Source organism: Bombyx mori, chromosome 9 (genome assembly GCF_030269925.1).
Source record: "Bombyx mori chromosome 9, ASM3026992v2".
Classification (NCBI taxonomy): domain Eukaryota; kingdom Metazoa; phylum Arthropoda; class Insecta; order Lepidoptera; family Bombycidae; genus Bombyx; species Bombyx mori.
In genome coordinates, this window is record NC_085115.1 from 14,733,452 (window position 1) to 14,750,635 (window position 17,184).

The 17,184-nt window shown below is 47.1% G+C and overlaps 2 protein-coding genes and 1 long non-coding RNA gene across 6 annotated transcripts in view; 1 reads left to right on the plus strand and 2 right to left on the minus strand.

Annotated features, from left to right (window-relative positions):
* The window catches only part of LOC101737456 (centaurin-gamma-1A), a 303,411-nt gene that overhangs the window by 33,072 nt on the left and 253,155 nt on the right, over positions 1-17,184 (minus strand). The gene's annotated exons all lie outside the window — the stretch shown is intronic.
* NimB (nimrod B) overlaps positions 1-17,184 on the plus strand; it is a 660,573-nt gene that overhangs the window by 18,507 nt on the left and 624,882 nt on the right. The window lies entirely within an intron of this gene.
* LOC134199418 (uncharacterized) lies at positions 10,524-11,992 on the minus strand. The gene is made up of 2 exons (XR_009973908.1): positions 11,614-11,992; positions 10,524-11,415 (listed from the first exon to the last, which is right to left on the minus strand). It is a non-coding gene; the product is annotated as an uncharacterized LOC134199418 (long non-coding RNA).

A 17,184-nucleotide genomic window follows, 5' to 3' on the forward strand; every position in this document is an offset into this window, starting at 1 on the left:
GACCACAGTTCGAAGTTCGAATGCAGCGCCAATCGAAGCCGGAAAATCGATTTTGAACATCGACTTTTTTTTATTAGGCCTAATGAATTGTTTAAATTCGCTTTCAGTCCAGTTATTTTTTAGTTTAGTTTTTTTCTGGTGGTAGGACCTCTTGTGAGTCCGCACGGATAGGTACCATCACCCTGCTTATTTCTGCCGTGAAGCAGTAATGCGTTTCGGTTTGAAGAGTGGGGCAGCCGTTGTAACTATACTGAGACCTTAGAACTTTAAGGTGGGTGGCGCATTTACGTCGTAGATGTCTACGGGCTCCAGTAACCACTTAACACCAGGTGGGCTGTGAGCTCTTACATCCATTTAAGCAATAAAAATAAAGTTATATTTACTTTAAGGTTATTATAAATAAATATATAACTGGGAACAAATCACGCACCATCGTACGTGTTCCAAATGAAGATTCCTTGTGTTATGGCTACCAGAGACTAACATACATAATTAAATACGTTCAAATATATACATATATAGATAATAAACACCTGGACAAAGTGAAAACAAACCTGTTCCTCACAAGAATATTTGCCAGATGTGGGAATCGAATCCACGGACTCCGGCGCAACAATCATGAGTGCCAACTACGGCACCACCGAGTCATTATACAACAACGTCTTAATAGAAAATGTTACTATGGAATGTATATAAGCCCAACCTTAATTTATCACAAAATTTAATATTATGTATTTATTATACTATTACATAATGTTTGTAAGATTTAGAAGAACTTATATAAGTGAAGATTTTGTGACAAAACCAACGGAATCATTTGAAAGAATTCGAAGATGAACTTCTTAAAATAACACAGGTACGATTAATTTTGGTGGACGGAATAGCGTCTGCCTTATGATGGCTGTTATAGCAGAAAACGTGGTCACACTGAAAATTCAACTAAAGGTTATAAGAAAATTACACAGTCTGGGATTTAGCTTAAAACATAAATTGGGAAGTGTTCAAACGTGCGGCACACGGGCATCTTCGCATCAGGAGAATTGTCTCACGCTTTTCATCGCATGATATAAGCTGAGAAATGGATCTAGGTTGAATGACTTTACAGAATATTTTGAAGCAGGCTCGTCTCGGCGCATTGGATATGGGTGATGAATATCGGACACCAATCTAAGACCTCCGGCGACTTAAGACTTTGCATATCAAAGCGAAACGAGCGGAAAGTGAGCGTATAATCGCCTTTTTTAAAGGTATTAGTGTCGGTATTTCTCAGAGATCAAAACGGTATCAATGATGCCGAATGCCATGACACACACATTTTGGTTGAAGTTTTACTGCACTGATAACCGGCTTCATCGTCCGCTGACACCACCACAACCTTACCGTCTACTAGACAATAAAAAAAAAAATGGTGCGCGTGTAACTTGGTGCACGTGAAAGAAAGTGGAACATCTTTTGCGGTGTACAATGTTTTGGTTTTCTTCATCTTTCGTCCTTTAATTAAATTTCCCTTGTAATACCGAATACTGTGTATTAGAGAAACAGCTTAGCTCGCTATGACTTTTCCCTCTCTCCAAGATCCAGTGGTTCGCGAGACGCTCTGTATGTTTTCTCACTCTCACTCTTCCTAAATACTTAATTGCGTTTTATTTTAAATGGTCTAAGTGATACCCCACCGAATGCAGTTCCGCCTTGTCGTGGCGGTGGGGCTTAAGCGTGCGTCCCTAAAATCGCGTGCAGAGGAATCTGTGTGGGACGCCGCGACCAAGAGAACTGCGCCCAGCTCTCTTCGGCCGCCTCCGCGTTCTGCGGGGGATGCCATGAGAGAGAGCGAGGGACCTTCTCCCCTCGCCCTTTGCACTGACAAAGAGTTCCATTCTGGGGATGAGGGGTTGGCTCTCGGGAGCCTGGTGAGCCAGCGGCACTTTTGTGTCTTCCGGCTGCGGGTTGCCATGTCCCCGGCTTTGGCTACAGGGGAAAGCCTTCCAGATATGGGAGGTACCGGTTCGCCGGCGTGGCTCCGCACCGCGTTATGGGCGATGGACAGGCTTCGGCCACCGTCGGTCAAACCGTAAACCCCAGTCATGGGGAACGGGGGCTTCTGCCTTTACTGGTCGAAGCCGCGAGGATGCAAACCTCTTCAAAAATGCCCTAATCCCAAGCTCGACACCCGGCGATGGGATGTATGGCTGGAGGGTTTCCAGTCCCGAGGGTGTCATAGATCCCAGGGGACCAAACCCCTGGTTAATAAAAAGGCAATATATGATGGCAAATTGTGAAAAGTTTGTACCCCAGGAGGGTACCGCCCGCGAGTCGGGCGGAGAATCCCTCCGTGCTTCCTCAGTGGAAGCACGCTGCCCCACGTACTCTGGGGGGGGGCAACAATTGTCAGGATGAAGGGGGCTGTGCGACGGGCAGCGGAATTCCCGTCGAACCGAGGCGCTCCCCGATCGCCGGCTCGATGCGCTCTGCGCTCGCCAGCGACTCGGGTGCAATCAATCCCACCAGACCATCGGCGGGGAAAAAGAGGGGGAGAAGAAAGACGGCATTACCAACTTCCGATGACGGCGGCGCATCATCCTCCGGCACTGAGGTACCGGAAAAAACGATGGCCATCGAGGAGGTGACTCCGGTAGTTTCGATGCCTGCTACGTCGGAAGACGCGATGCCCGCTCCCCAGTGGGCACCAGTGAGGAGGAGGGGCGCTGTGTCACCGGCGACGTCCGTGGAGTCCATGTCGACGTCGGCCGCGTCCCTGGCTAGCGGGGACGAGACGTTCCGGGACCTCGACCTTGCATTGGTTAATTTGGGTAAGTTGCTGTCGACTGTGGCTTCCAAGGGCGCCGAGCCAGGCAGCAGTTACCGGAAACGGCTCCGGGAGGCAGCCGCTATGGTGAGAACGAGGCTGATCCCCACCATGTCCAAGCTTTATGACTTGGTAGAGAGCCGAGAGGTGGAGAGCAAGGATCTCGTCGCTCATTGTGACTCCAGCGAGAGTCGCATCCCGGGAGACACCCCGGCCTTGCGAGGAGGGACTCCCTTGTTGCCGAGGCCTCCGCTGGCACGCTCTGGACCCCCCGCGGGGGCGATGGATACTGACGTGCACTTGCGGTCGGCGGTGGGTTTGACAGCGCAAATGCCAGAGCCCAATCCTGTGGTCCCTGTCCCGCTAGCACCTACCCCCGCGCTCCCTCGCCCTCCACGAAGGGTTGAGTTAAGGCCTGCGCCGCCTCCGCGGATATCGGCCGCCCCTGCGTCTGCACGGAGAGGAAGGCTAAGCCCTGCGCCAGCGCAGGCTGAAGACATCCGTTCGCCACTGGCGAGGATGGTGGATGAGTGGCCGGCGCTACCGCCGCCTCTTTCACCCTCGCGTGCTGCGGGATTGCAGGCTCGCGGGCCACACAACACGGCTACTGGGATAGAAGAGGTGGACTACTCCCTCCCAAGCAGAGAGGAAATGGTGGCCTGTATCTCGCGGGCGGTGGCGGTTGAGGTCAGCAAGCACTTTGCCGGCCTCGAGGAGATACTCCGCTCTTTGATTGATTCCGGAGATTGCGTCCCGGCGCCAACAACCGCAGCCGCCCCGCGGGGCCAGGCCGCCCGGCCGACCTCTACCCCCACGCCATCCGCGAGGTTGGCCCGGCGTAGAGGCCGGGACCAGAATAACAAGGGTACGGGTGCCCAGAATCCTGCCCCGAAATCCCAACCCCGTCCCCTTCCTGCTCCCCCGTCAAGCATGGACGAGAGCTGGACGGAAGTGGTGAAGCGGGGCAAGAAAGCTAAGCAGCAGACAGCGGCTCTGGCAGCTCCCAGAGGGGGTCGAGCGCCAACTGCGGCAGCCCGAAGCACAGAGCTGGCGGCCGTGGTTGCTCCTCGTGAGAGTCGAGCACTGGCAACCAGGAAGCAGAACGGCAAAAAGAAGAAGCCGCGCGCAACGCGGTCGGCTGCCGTCGTAGTGACGTTGCTACCGGCCGCCGCCGAAAAGGGCCTCACCTATAATGACGTGATGGCCCGAGCGCGCGCGGCTGTAAGTTTGGACGAAATCGGGGCGGAGGAGGGCCTCCGCTTCCGGCATACAGCCAATGGAGCGAAGCTGCTGGAGTGTCCCGGTGCCGACAGTTCTGGCATCGCAGACAAACTAGTGGCGACGCTCCGCGTGGCACTGCCGGAGGATGAGGTGCGCGTGCACAGGCCGGTGAGGATGGCCGAGATTAGAATCACTGGCCTGGACGACTGTGCTACCAAGGAGGAGGTGGCAGCCGCAATAGCCGCTCAAGGTGGATGTGCCTTGGAGAGCGTGACCGTGGGCGAACTTTGCTCAGGGTACTCCGGAGCTAGGTCAGCGTGGGCGCGCTGCCCTGTGGAGGCAGCCACTTCCTTGGCCACTCCTCCGCCGGGAAGGTCAATGGGGGATCCGGGGAGACTGCGCATGGGCTGGATAGCGGCCCACGTGCGTCTCCAAGAACCACGTGCCTGGCGATGCCTCCGGTGCTTTAGCACCGGGCACGGCCTCGCTAAGTGCACCAGCTTAGTTGACCGCAGCGGTCTATGTTTCCGCTGCGGCCAACCGGGTCATAAAGCGGCGTCCTGCACGGCCGCCCCGCACTGCGCTCTGTGCGCTGCGGCCGGGCGTAGGGCAAACCACCGGGCGGGAGGCAAGGCTTGCTTCCCGTCCAGTGTTAATACTGAACGCAACCGGCGCCGAAAATCGAGGCGCCGGCAGAAGAGAAGGTTGGCCAGAGGAGCACTGGCCAATGTTGCAATCCCCACTGCGGCGCCGGTGCCGGAGGGTGGGGGCAGCGGTGAAGAGGAGGGGGCGATGGATGTGGTTCAACAGTAATGGACCGCACCTATCGCTTCCTCCAAGGAAACCTGAACCACTCCGCCAGAGCTCAGGACATGCTGTCTCAGAGCATGGCGGAGTGGTCCATAGACGTGGCTGTGGTCGCCGAGCCGTACTTCGTTCCCCCGGCAAATGATTGCTGGTTCGGGGACGATAGCGGCCTGGCGGCCATAGTCATAAGAAGAGACGCGACGATCCCCCCCTTGGCGATGGTGACCAAGGGCCAAGGGTTCGTCGCGGTACAGCTGGAAGGGACCGTCGTGATCGGGGCGTACTTCTCTCCGAATAGGCCTACTGTCGACTTCGGGCATTTCCTGGGCGGGATCGGGGCGATTGCTCGCCGCCTCGCTCCTCGTCCAGTGATTCTTGCGGGGGACCTCAACGCGAAGTCTGTCGCATGGGGCTCCCCCCGCTCGGACGCTCGTGGTAGGCTGTTGGAGAGGTGGGCGAACGTGACCGGCCTCTATTTGTTGAATAGAGGGTCGGTTGCGACGTGCGTGCGGTGGCAGGGCGAGTCTATTGTGGACGTTACGTTCGCAAGCCCGGCCATCGCACGTCGTATCCGCGACTGGAGAGTTTTGGAGGGGGCGGAGACACTGTCAGATCACCGATATATTCGGTTTGATCTCTCCGCCCGCTCCGCAGTCGCGGACGTCCACGGGGACCACCCCCGTGGTGCGTCCCGGTCATTCCCACAGTGGGCACTGAAGCGCCTGAATAAGGAGCTCCTGATGGAAGCCTCTACGGTGGCGGCGTGGGCGCCCATGCGTCCACACCCAGTTGAGGTCGAGGACGAAGCGGGGTGGTTCCGGGACACGATGCGTCGCATCTGTGACGTGTCGATGCCCCGGATTAGCCCTCGACCTCCCAATCGCCAAGTGTACTGGTGGTCGCCCGAAATCGCGCAACTCCGCGTGGAGTGCGTTCGGGCGAGGCGCCAGTGCGCGAGGCATCGCCGCCGTCGCCTGCCGCGGCGCAACGATCCGGTGGCGTTCGCGGTGGTAGAGGCCCAGCTGTACGGCGCATTTCGCGTCGCACAGAGGGCGTTGCAGCTGGCCATCAGAAGAGCCAAGGACCAACACATGGAGAGTCTCCTGGAGACGCTGGATGAGGATCCGTGGGGGCGACCCTATCACATGGTGCGCAATAAAATGCGCCCATGGGCCCCCCCAATCACGGAGCGTCTCCAGCCTCAGCAGCTGCGGGACATCGTCTCGGCACTGTTCCCGCAGGAGCAGGGGGGATTTGTCGCTCCCGCTATGGGCGCGCCGCCGGAGTACGACGGCGTCGCCCCTGCTGAGGTGCCCCATATAACAGGGGCGGAGCTCCGTGTGGCAGTACGCAAAATGTGCGCAAAGGACACTGCACCTGGCCCGGACGGCATCCATGGCCGGGTTTGGGCCTTGGCTCTTGGTGCCCTAGGGGACCGACTTTTGAGGCTTTATAACTCCTGCCTCGAGTCGGGACGGTTTCCTTCATCGTGGAGGACGGGCAGACTTGTGCTGTTGAGAAAGGAGGGGCGCCCGGCGGATACTGCCGCCGGGTACCGTCCCATCGTGTTGTTGGATGAGGTGGGCAAACTGCTGGAACGCATTCTGGCAGCCCGCATCATCCAGCATCTGATCGGGGTGGGACCCGATCTGTCGGCGGAGCAGTATGGCTTCCGAGAGGGCCGCTCAACGGTGGACGCGATCCTTCGCGTGCGGGCCCTCTCGGAGGAGGCCATCTGTGGGGGTGGGGTGGCCTTGGCGGTGTCGCTCGACATCGCCAATGCGTTTAACACCCTGCCCTGGTCCGTGATAGGGGGGGCGCTGGAAAGACACGGAGTGCCCCTCTACCTTCGCCGGCTGGTCGGCTCCTACTTGGAGGACAGATCGGTCACATGTACCGGACACGGTGGGGTCGTACATCGGTTCCCGGTCGTTCGCGGTGTTCCACAGGGGTCGGTACTCGGCCCTCTTTTGTGGAATATCGGGTATGACTGGGTGCTGAGGGGTGCCCTCCTCCCGGGCCTAAGCGTAATATGTTACGCAGACGACACGCTGGTCGTGGCCCGGGGAGGGAGCTTTGCTGAGTCTGCTCGTCTTGCCACCGCTGGGGTAGCGCATGTCGTCGGCAAAATCAGGAGATTGGGCCTCGACGTGGCGCTCAGTAAATCCGAGGCCATGTGGTTCCACAGGCCCCGGAGAGTGCCACCTGTCGATGCCCATATCGTGGTTGGAGGCGTCCGGATCGGGGTCGGGGTGCAGTTAAAGTACCTCGGCCTCATTCTGGACAGTCGTTGGACCTTCCGTGCTCACTTTCAGCACCTGGTCCCTCGTTTGTTGGGGGTGGCCGGCGCGTTAAGCCGGCTTCTTCCCAACATCGGGGGGCCTGACCAGGTGACGCGCCGTCTCTATACGGGGGTGGTGCGGTCAATGGCCTTATACGGGGCACCCGTGTGGGGCCAGTCCCTGGCCGTGGGGGTAGCGAAGTTGCTGCAACGGCCGCAACGCACCATCGCGGTCAGGGTCATCCGTGGTTATCGCACCATCTCTTTTGAGGCGGCGTGTGTACTGGCTGGGACGCCGCCTTGGGTCCTGGAGGCGGAGGCGCTCGCTGCTGACTATCAGTGGCGGGCTAACCTTCGTGCCCGGGGCGTGGCGCGTCCCAGCCCCAGTGTGGTCAGAGCGCGGAGGGCCCAATCTCGGCGGTCCGTGCTGGAGTCATGGTCCAGGCGGCTGGCCGATCCTTCGGCTGGTCGTAGGACCGTCGAGGCGATTCGCCCGATTCTTGTGGATTGGGTGAATCGTGACAGAGGACGCCTCACTTTCCGGCTCACGCAGGTGCTCACTGGGCATGGTTGCTTCGGCGAGTTCCTGCACCGGATCGGAGCCGAGCCGACGGCAGAGTGTTACCATTGTGGTTGCGACTTGGACACGGCGGAGCACACGCTCATTGCCTGCCCCGCATGGGAGGGGTGGCGCCGTGTCCTTGTCGCAAAAATAGGAAACGACTTGTCGTTGCCGAGTGTTGTGGCATCGATGCTCGGCAACGACGAGTCGTGGAAGGCGATGCTCGACTTGAGTGCACCATCTCGCAGAAGGAGGCGGCGGGGCGCGTGAGAGACGCACAAGCCCGTCGCCGTCGAGCGGGGGCCAGGGAGGCGGATCTCGCCCTAGCCCTGGCCCTCTAAGTGTTTCGGGTCCCCCTCATATGTCGGTCTGGGGCCCGGCGAAGGGGGCCTAAGAAGACGACGTGCAAGCTGCTCTGCACGCGTTTTACGCAAGAACATCCGGGTGATGGAAGGCCGGCTATCCTCGACCCACGCTGGTTCTGACCCAGCGGGGTATTTCGTAGGATAACCTATTCAAACCGGCGCCATCTAGGCGGGCTTCGGACAGCCTGCCGACCGAGAGGGCTGGTGGTCGTGGCGCCGACGATCGCTGGCCCGGCGTCCCGAGGGGGAGGGTGATGGGAGAGATGTGCTCCGCACTAAACGCTTCACTCTCCTCCCCTTGCCTTTTCATGAGTTCTGTCTCATGCGAGGGTTGGACGTTGGTTGTTGAGCGACAGGAGGTTTTAGTCGGTTCGACTCCGACATGCCCCACCCTCCATCCCCAGTGGAGGGTGGGAGTCTGGCGATTTCCTCCTGACAAAATAAATTGTGTCTTTATTGATAATTCCTAAATTGTGTCTTTTCTCTCTAGAGTCCAGAGACGTAACGAATCTGTCACGACTTAAATTATACTCTCAACGCGCCTATAGAAGTTGCACTTTTTGGACAGCACCCGGTCAAACCTTTATCCGCCTTAGAACAAAATATTATATTGAAACACACATAATTTCCGCAAACTGATAAAACATTCACCGTTTCCTATTTCGAATCGGTATCCCACAAGTATTTACGTCTATATATGTGAATAATAAACGCGTAAAACGCATTTACGATTCGCACAGGTGCCGGTATAATTCCGGTCAGAATTTATGAATACATTTATAGAGCGTGGTGAACCGTCTTCAGAGTGTTTTAAAGAAAACCGAAAGGGGCTTATTCGGGATTTAGTTGAGAAACGGAAACGAGTGAAATCCAAAATCTGATTTTCATTTTATTTATTTTTAAAAATACATTAAAATTCACAAAAATAGTAAGTAGCAAATTTAGATAAAGTAGTATCGTAAGAAAAACAAGCGTATTTAAAACACATTATTGCAGTGCAGATGAGAGTGAGTGAGTCCGCACGGGTAGGTACCACCACCCTGCCTATTTCTGCCGTGAAGCAGTAATGCGTTTCGGTTTGAAGGGTGGGGCAGCCGTTGTAACTATACCGAGACCTTAGAACTTATATCTCAAGGTGTGTGGCGCATTTACATTGTAGATGTCTATGGGCTCCAGTTACCACTTAACACCAGGTGGGCTGTGAGCTCGTCCACACAACTAAGCACTAAAAAATAAAACAAAAGATATTGGTTTCTACTTTTAGGCCTCTATACTAACCCAACACCGGGTCATCCGTGGACTCTACTAATAAAAATAAATAAAGCCATTTAAATTACGCAGTCTAAATGTCACGTCAACCCCTCATTCGTTGGAAACACGCTTACCCTACACGAGAGACTGCCTAGATATATTTACAATAATATGTAAGTTACCAAACATGAACAAAAACCAGGGATATGGATTAATATCGTGTGACGAAAATAAAACCTCGCAAAATCTTTTCCAAAAGTTTGGCTGTGTTGGCATTGAAGCAATCATGCTTTTGGAGAGCAATCGGACCCCAATCTGAGGTCACAAGGTTGCATCGTTGGCTTTTAAATTTTACCCTTTAATTGGTTATAATAATAGTTGCTATCCACACAGCCGAGAATAGGCAGGAATGGCGCAGGATAATGGAGGCCATGATCCTCAGCATTGAGGATTATTGACGCAAGGAGGAGTTATAATAAAACTATAGAACACCATTTGAGATAAAACTTTTCAACGTAGATAGACTTAACAACGTCGAAGCAAATAAGTCCGAAAATTAATTGATTCTATTTCTTTAAGCGTTGCACTTTCTCCAAAACTGATGACGCTCAGACATGCCAAACCCGTGCGAGATAAAGACACCTCGGTGGATCTTGATTCTCAGTAACATATTCAAACCCACCCTCAAGACAAGTAAAACCGGGAATTTGAACTAGAGCAGTTAGAGTCACATAGAACCTTAAAATGGATCGGAATTTTAGATTCCTTAATGAATACAAAGAATCAATAATGAAACGGACATTAAACATGCAATTTGTAGCTTGGCTTTCTAGTATTCTCGGTATAACAAACATATATGGGCATAGAACAAATACAGCCCGAATTCGAATAGCAAACATATTTAACAAAGACATTGACCAAAGTGCAATGTGTTTAGTGCGAGTTTTTGAACGTTCTCGATAGCGTAAAAGTTAACTCAATTTTGTATGGAATTGGAACGTTTGCCGCTAGGGGCGCTGGTCCAACAATATTAAAATTTGAGTTAACGTTTACGTTATCGAGGATGTTAAAACTCTCGCACTAAGCACACTGCTCAGATATTTGTAGGTTAGGTACCTACGCCAAATGCACTTCGATCAATAATAGTACTAGATTAAGGATCAGGAACAAAAATAAGACGCTCCAGTGGCCACGTTTGCAGACACGAAAACATCTTCATTTCTTAGAAAAAAGTTTAATAATGTTAACGACTTCAGTTTATTATAAACCTTAATACTTAAATATAAAGTTTAATTACCATTGCAAAATATATGTATTTAGGTCCTTTCGTCAGAAAAAGAATATTATGGAATAAATTTAAAATGTCACTTGAACATAAAAAGTCATCAGTACAAAAATATTTATTCTAAAATGATACTTAAAGCCTAATTTATAAGGTTAAAAATATTTGTTTAAAATTTCGTGCTTATTGTATTGTGGAACTAGATGTAGTTCTTGGTATTACATTTCAATGCTCAGAACACAGTAAGTATTGAAAGACATAGAGTTGCAGTATATACATATTTGTTTTAGGTTTGTTTTGTATGGTCGCAACTATTTTTGACCGATTCAAAAAAGTAGTAGATAATATTTTACATTGCCGCTATTACAACAAATAGGTGATAAAAAATAAAATTGAATAAAGTAAAAAAAATATGAAAGGAAACACGAAACATGTTTTCCACGTATTCTTTATACAGAAGTAATTAAAACAATAATGTAGGTTTAATTACCTTTAAACAGATTCAGTTTGTTATAAAGCTGTCTTTTAGAAGTCATTTTTATATGAGCCGTTTCTTTTTTACAAATATAATGTAATCTTATATCAATGAATTTTTCTATAATCAGTTTAATTTAGGCTTATTTTATGGCTGTGTTCGTTTCCCCCAGAAAACAAATCCTTTTCAGCATATACGCTTAAAATATTTACACATACATATAAAGTTTTTTTAATACTTTTTTGCATTGATTTGCCACCACCATTGAACAATTCTAGAATTTTTATAAGGGTTCAATATTTCTTCTCCTCTTTCTTTCGCGACAATATATATCCATTGTGCACAGCGACAAGGGGCTACTAGGAAATCTACAAACAAAAATAACATTATAAAATAACAAAACTACTCTATGCATTCCCTGTCCAAGAATAGGTGATGTTTGTTACAATAGTTGGTGCCTTGTTGCAAACATTGGCCAAACAATTACAATATTCGTAAATTGTGTTTTATTTACAATATAATTGTGTTTATTATTTTATGAAAAACACTTAATAATATAAATTTACCAAAAAAAGATATTCCTTCCAAAACCTTGGTGTTACGGTGGTTTTTTACTCAGTTTTTGAACGCGCATTGCAGCGTTTTGACGTCTTAGTGTTGGCTATGATTGGACCATACTAATTTGAAATAAGACCACAAATTTATTTGTGGTCTTATTTTTCGGGCCGTTTTTGAAGCGCTAATCGCGAATCTAGTAGTATTATTGATCGAAGCAAATGCAGGACATTTTAAAAAACCCAAACTTATATCCATCTTAAGTTGAACACAACTTCATCTGGTTTTTAATTCGGAAGCGTACGAAACAAAATAGGTTTTAATATAATTAAATCCATCCAGGTATATTAAATTACACTTGAAAGAACTCGAAAGGGTGTTTGACAAATAAACCAGTGCCACCCCTCGGCGCCACACTGTCGGCGCGTGTTTTGTACGTACTATTCTGAACGCTTACTGTTTTATACTGGTATTACTGTGTTGTATACATACATAATTAGTTTAGGCATCGAAATATTCCCTAATATTCATCAAAATTTATGTGGCTGGTGAAAATATCTCATATTTTACTAATCACTAAAATTACAACCGGCTATTATTTAATATTCTCAAACAGAGACACTTCATTATGTACACTACTTTTATTTATAATATAAAATAAACATTCAATAATCAACTCAAATTTTATTATTTCACAATTTCTATATATTAAACGATTGTCTGAAAGAGATCGCTTTTACCGATTAGACAGCTTATTGTACAAATGTATCTGCTTTTTTTTATTGTTTTTTGAATGTAAATTGTGTTTTAGTGTGCAATAAAGTGTATTCTCTCTCTCTACAAGGTCGGGGGAGGGGGGAGGGGGGGGGGGGGGGGGGCTGCTCACCGGCGGCGACATGTCACCGTTTAGACAGTTCAAAGCAGGTACTAAACAGAACGAAAGCTACTACCTTTTCTACTACTATTTTGATCATGATAAAATGATATGGTTCGAAACCCTTATAAGTGAGAAATGTCACTCCAAATCGATGACCAAGGACTTGTTTGGCTGACCGAAAGATGTCGCAACATCAATGCCGCCGTCCGCTTCAAGTCCACCATGGTAGCCATGTCTCAAGGTCGATTTTGTTGAAAGTCTCCATTGAATTATTTAACAGTTATTTTATCGTTCAAATAATTACCGCATCGTGGCTATCATGCAGGTTGGGAGTACCCACACGTGTGGACTGGCCTGCCACTAATAATTCACTACACTCCCTCCTTACATACCTGTCGCCACTTATTCATTATTATGTTAGTTAACTGTTTCACTATGAAATGAATATCAAAATTTTCCAATTTTAAATCGTAATCGTCTAGTCCTGGGTTTCCCGCTAATTAATTCTGAGGGATATTTATTCCCTATCGATTTCCCCTTTTATCCTTTTGAATCATATTCAGTCGTCGGCCAAATCATGATTACTTACAAAAAATCCTCAGTTGTACGTCTTGAATAAGGGAGCTATCTATATTCGTGTTGTCGTTGATGTCCCAGAAATTTCAGAGGCCCAGTGAAACCGTTCACTACAGCCGGGAAACCTCTACTGAATAGACTCGTATTGGAACGATCTAGAAAAATCGTTCCATGTATGAAGTTCAGAAACTAATCATTGTGGCTTCCTATATAAAAAATAGAGCTATACGACGGTAAAAAGAAGACGGGACTTTCTTCTTCATCTTTCTATCCCCTTTATCCCACTAAGTGGGGTCGACACAGCGAATTCGAAATTTTTCTATTCCATTATCTTCTATCAGCCCTCATCTCACGACACACTCTTTCTCCCTCTCTCATGTCGTCATTCACAAACTCCATCCATGTCTTCTTCGGTCGACCTCATCCTCCTTCATCAAAAAGAATTACACAAAGCACACCAAATTAAACGACCTATATATAATTTATATAGAATCTTCAAAAAGCAACTAATACATTTAAGACGACTAGCTAATAAGTACGTATTAATAATTCAAAAGCCAGAGTGCGTGTGGGGGTAGACAATCAAGTCCCCTGTTGAACTTCAAAGGAGGATCATTCATATTTGATGTCCCTTCAGTGAGCATTCGTAATCATGTAAGTGTATATTTTCAGCTTCTAATTCTTATATTAGCGTCACTTGAATGTTTCAATGTAACGAAACTTATGAATCACTACTTAAATTACATATAATCCACTTTGTCCGGGTAATATGTAATTTTTCAAACGCATGTATATTTCGGATTCACTAGCAATTTTTGGCCAATTTTGAAAAGGTAAGTAAAAGTAAGTAAGGTATATATGTAACTGATGTTTATACAATAATTACTTTTCACTGAGTTCTAACAGTGGCTGGGTTAAAGGACTACACCACAACCTGAAAATAGATCCCTAACTCAATCTTCTTTTGTTGTGTTTGTGGTCTTTAAGGAGAAAAACCCATTCCCATTTATAAAACCGTTATTAGGTCATCTATGATGTACGGAACTAAAGCCTAAAAACGGAGAGGTACATTTCGCTCAACATTTTGAGCCCAGTCTAAAAAGTGGACGGTTACTAAAGAAAGAAATAGAATTTGTGATAACTGAGTATATACTGGATGCAGGTGGCAATGAACCGGTCGCACTGGAAATCTATTGGAGAGGCCTATGTTCAGCAGTGGACGGCGATAGGCTGAAATGATGATGAGTATATACTGGAGAAGTTAGTTGCCGATATAAATGATACAGGAGTGACCAAGATTCGGAGGGACCGATGGATAAGTTCACTTACAGTTTAGAAGAGTAAGGATCTGTATTAGACTAAAGCGTATCTTAGAATCCCGAATTACTGCCAACCTGACGGAGCTAATGCGGACTAGCATGAGGGTAAAGTTGAAGAGTGGCTAGAAATATCGCGAGACTAAAACCGGTTACGTTCTATCCACATTAGTGGACGCTACGAGCTAATTTAGTTCGCGGCATGACCAGATGGGTAGGTAGTGCAAGTTTAATTGAACCAAACTACGAGAAATTGCAGTACGATTACAAAAAAAAACCTTAAATAAATATACCATAACTAGCTGACCCGGTAGACTTCGTAGTGCCTCAATTGATAAATAAAAGACTTAATTTTTTGTATAAAATAAACTTAAAACAAACAAAAGGAATCCGTCCGACGGGGGACATATTCAAGGGAAAAAACAAAATTGTTATTTTTATTTAATTCCGAGCATTTTCATATTTATCTAAATCATTTTAAACCTTCTCTGGACTTCCACAAATAATTCAAGACCAAAATCAGCCAAATCGGTCCAGCCGTTCTTGAGTTTTAGCAAGACTAACGAACAGCAATTCATTTTTATATATAATATAGAAGATAGAAGATAGATAAATCACAAAATAATCATCAGTTGATATTTTGAAAGCGAAAGTACATGATCTCTTTTTCAAAGCACAGATTGCTTGATTGTTTTGTAGTATGTTGTGGTTTATGTAATTTATTTTAATTTGATATGTATTTCTTATCTATGTATTTATTTATATATTTTGGTAATGTAATTATAACCTCTTGTTTATTTTTACTCATGTCTACTATACTTCTTTAAATTATCTCCATGCATCACTCCATACTCTATCACAGCTACGCACTTCTTAAATCTTTCACTTCATCAACGAGAGTTAACTGGAAGAGAATGCCTGTATGGCGTTAAGTTGGCCTTTGTACAATGTTTTTGTGCAATAAAGAATTTTCAATCAATCAATCAATCAATCAATGATTAAGTTTTCTTTAATGAAGACTAGCGACCCGCCCTCGCTTCGCTTCGGAAACATTAAATTTTATTATTGATCGATAGGCGAAACCCGCCATGTTGCGCGCGGTACGACAATAACTGCGCGAGACGCCGCGGGGCAAAGCTAGTCTAAAAAAAGTAGCCTAAGTTACTCCTTATATCATCAGCTACCTATCAGTTAAAGTCTCGTCAAAATCGGTCCAGCCATTCCAGAGATTAGCCGGAACAAACAGACAGACAAAAATTTTCAAAAATGTTATTTTGATGTATGTACCGTATATGCACGTAGTAAAAAGCGGTTATTTCAATATTACAAACAGACACTCCAATTTTATTTATATGTATAGATGTTATGATACCGCTTCATTATATAGGAGTCCATTGTTATCACAGCAATACATTTTGTGGATCAATAGTCTCAATAATACCCCTCAAGCTTTCGAATTTTCCAGACTGAAAACGCCCCTATAAATAAACGCGAGTCCCACGTCTATATCCCCATGAAAACCAATTAAAAGTTGGCGGGCTGTTGCTTCGTCCGGTTACGAAGCTCCAGCGAACTAGGTCGCACTGCACTTTGCACTTCCGCACTCGGAGGCACGTTTTCAATTTAACACCAATGTGAAAATGTATACACACATAATGTACATAGTGCGCGAACGTTTGTTACGCTTTCAATATAAGCAAGGTTTGAAGCATCAAATTTTATTATATCACAGATTTACTTGTGGTAGGACCTCTTGTGAGTCCGCACGGGTAGGTACCACCACCCCACCTGTTTCTGCCTTGAAGCAGTAATTCGTTTCGGTTTGAAGGGTGGGGTGGCCGTTGTAACTATACTCAGACCTTAGAACTTATATTTCAAGGTGGGTGGCGCATTTACGTTGTAGATGTCTATGGGCTCCAGTATCCACTTAACACCAAGTGGGATATGAGCGCGTCCATCCATTAAAGCAATAAATAAAAAATATATATGATTACCTCAAGGGAAATGTGATACCTTGTGAAAAAATTTATAGAGCCCGATTTATAACAAAATAGTTTCTTTTTGTTGTTTAGACGGTAGAATGAACTTACCGGTCACATAGTGTTAGATGGTTAGCGAGGCCCATGGACATCATCAAAGTAAACGTCGCAACCCACCTCAAAACATGAGGACACGAGAATTTAGACATATGTACATCTAAGTATCAATTATATTTCAAATTGGAACGTATTACTGCTTTGCGAGAAAAATGGGCAGGGTGGTGGTACCTACCGGTGCTCACGAGAGCAAGTGTCTTAGTATCAGTAATATAATATAATAATGATTATTTATGTTTAATTGTACCTTTTTATAGACCTAAGAAAAAATCAATGAATTACGTGAAAGATAATATGTGTAAGAGGGAACTGAGCGAAGAAATTGTATATGATAGAGGAGTATGGAAGGAGAAAACATGTTGCGCCAACCCCAGGAGACTAAGAGAAAGGAAGAAGAATGATAAATTGTGCCTTTTCTTTAATGGACCCAATATTATTATAATATCACGTAAAATGATCGCATAGCATATTACGTCGACACTAAAACGAACGCGTCAAAGTGAGCTATATTTAGAGGACTATATCGGAACAATCAGACCACGGCTCGTAGGGTAATCTCGGCTAATGTTATGACGTCACCCAACAACCTCGTTTAGGGCAGAAGGGTTGGGTCCGGTGTTGTCGGGTGTAGGGTGTTGCTCGATATTTGCCGATTTTTTTTGTTTTATATTTGGACTAAATCTTTATACACGATGAGAATTTTAGCCGATAATAACT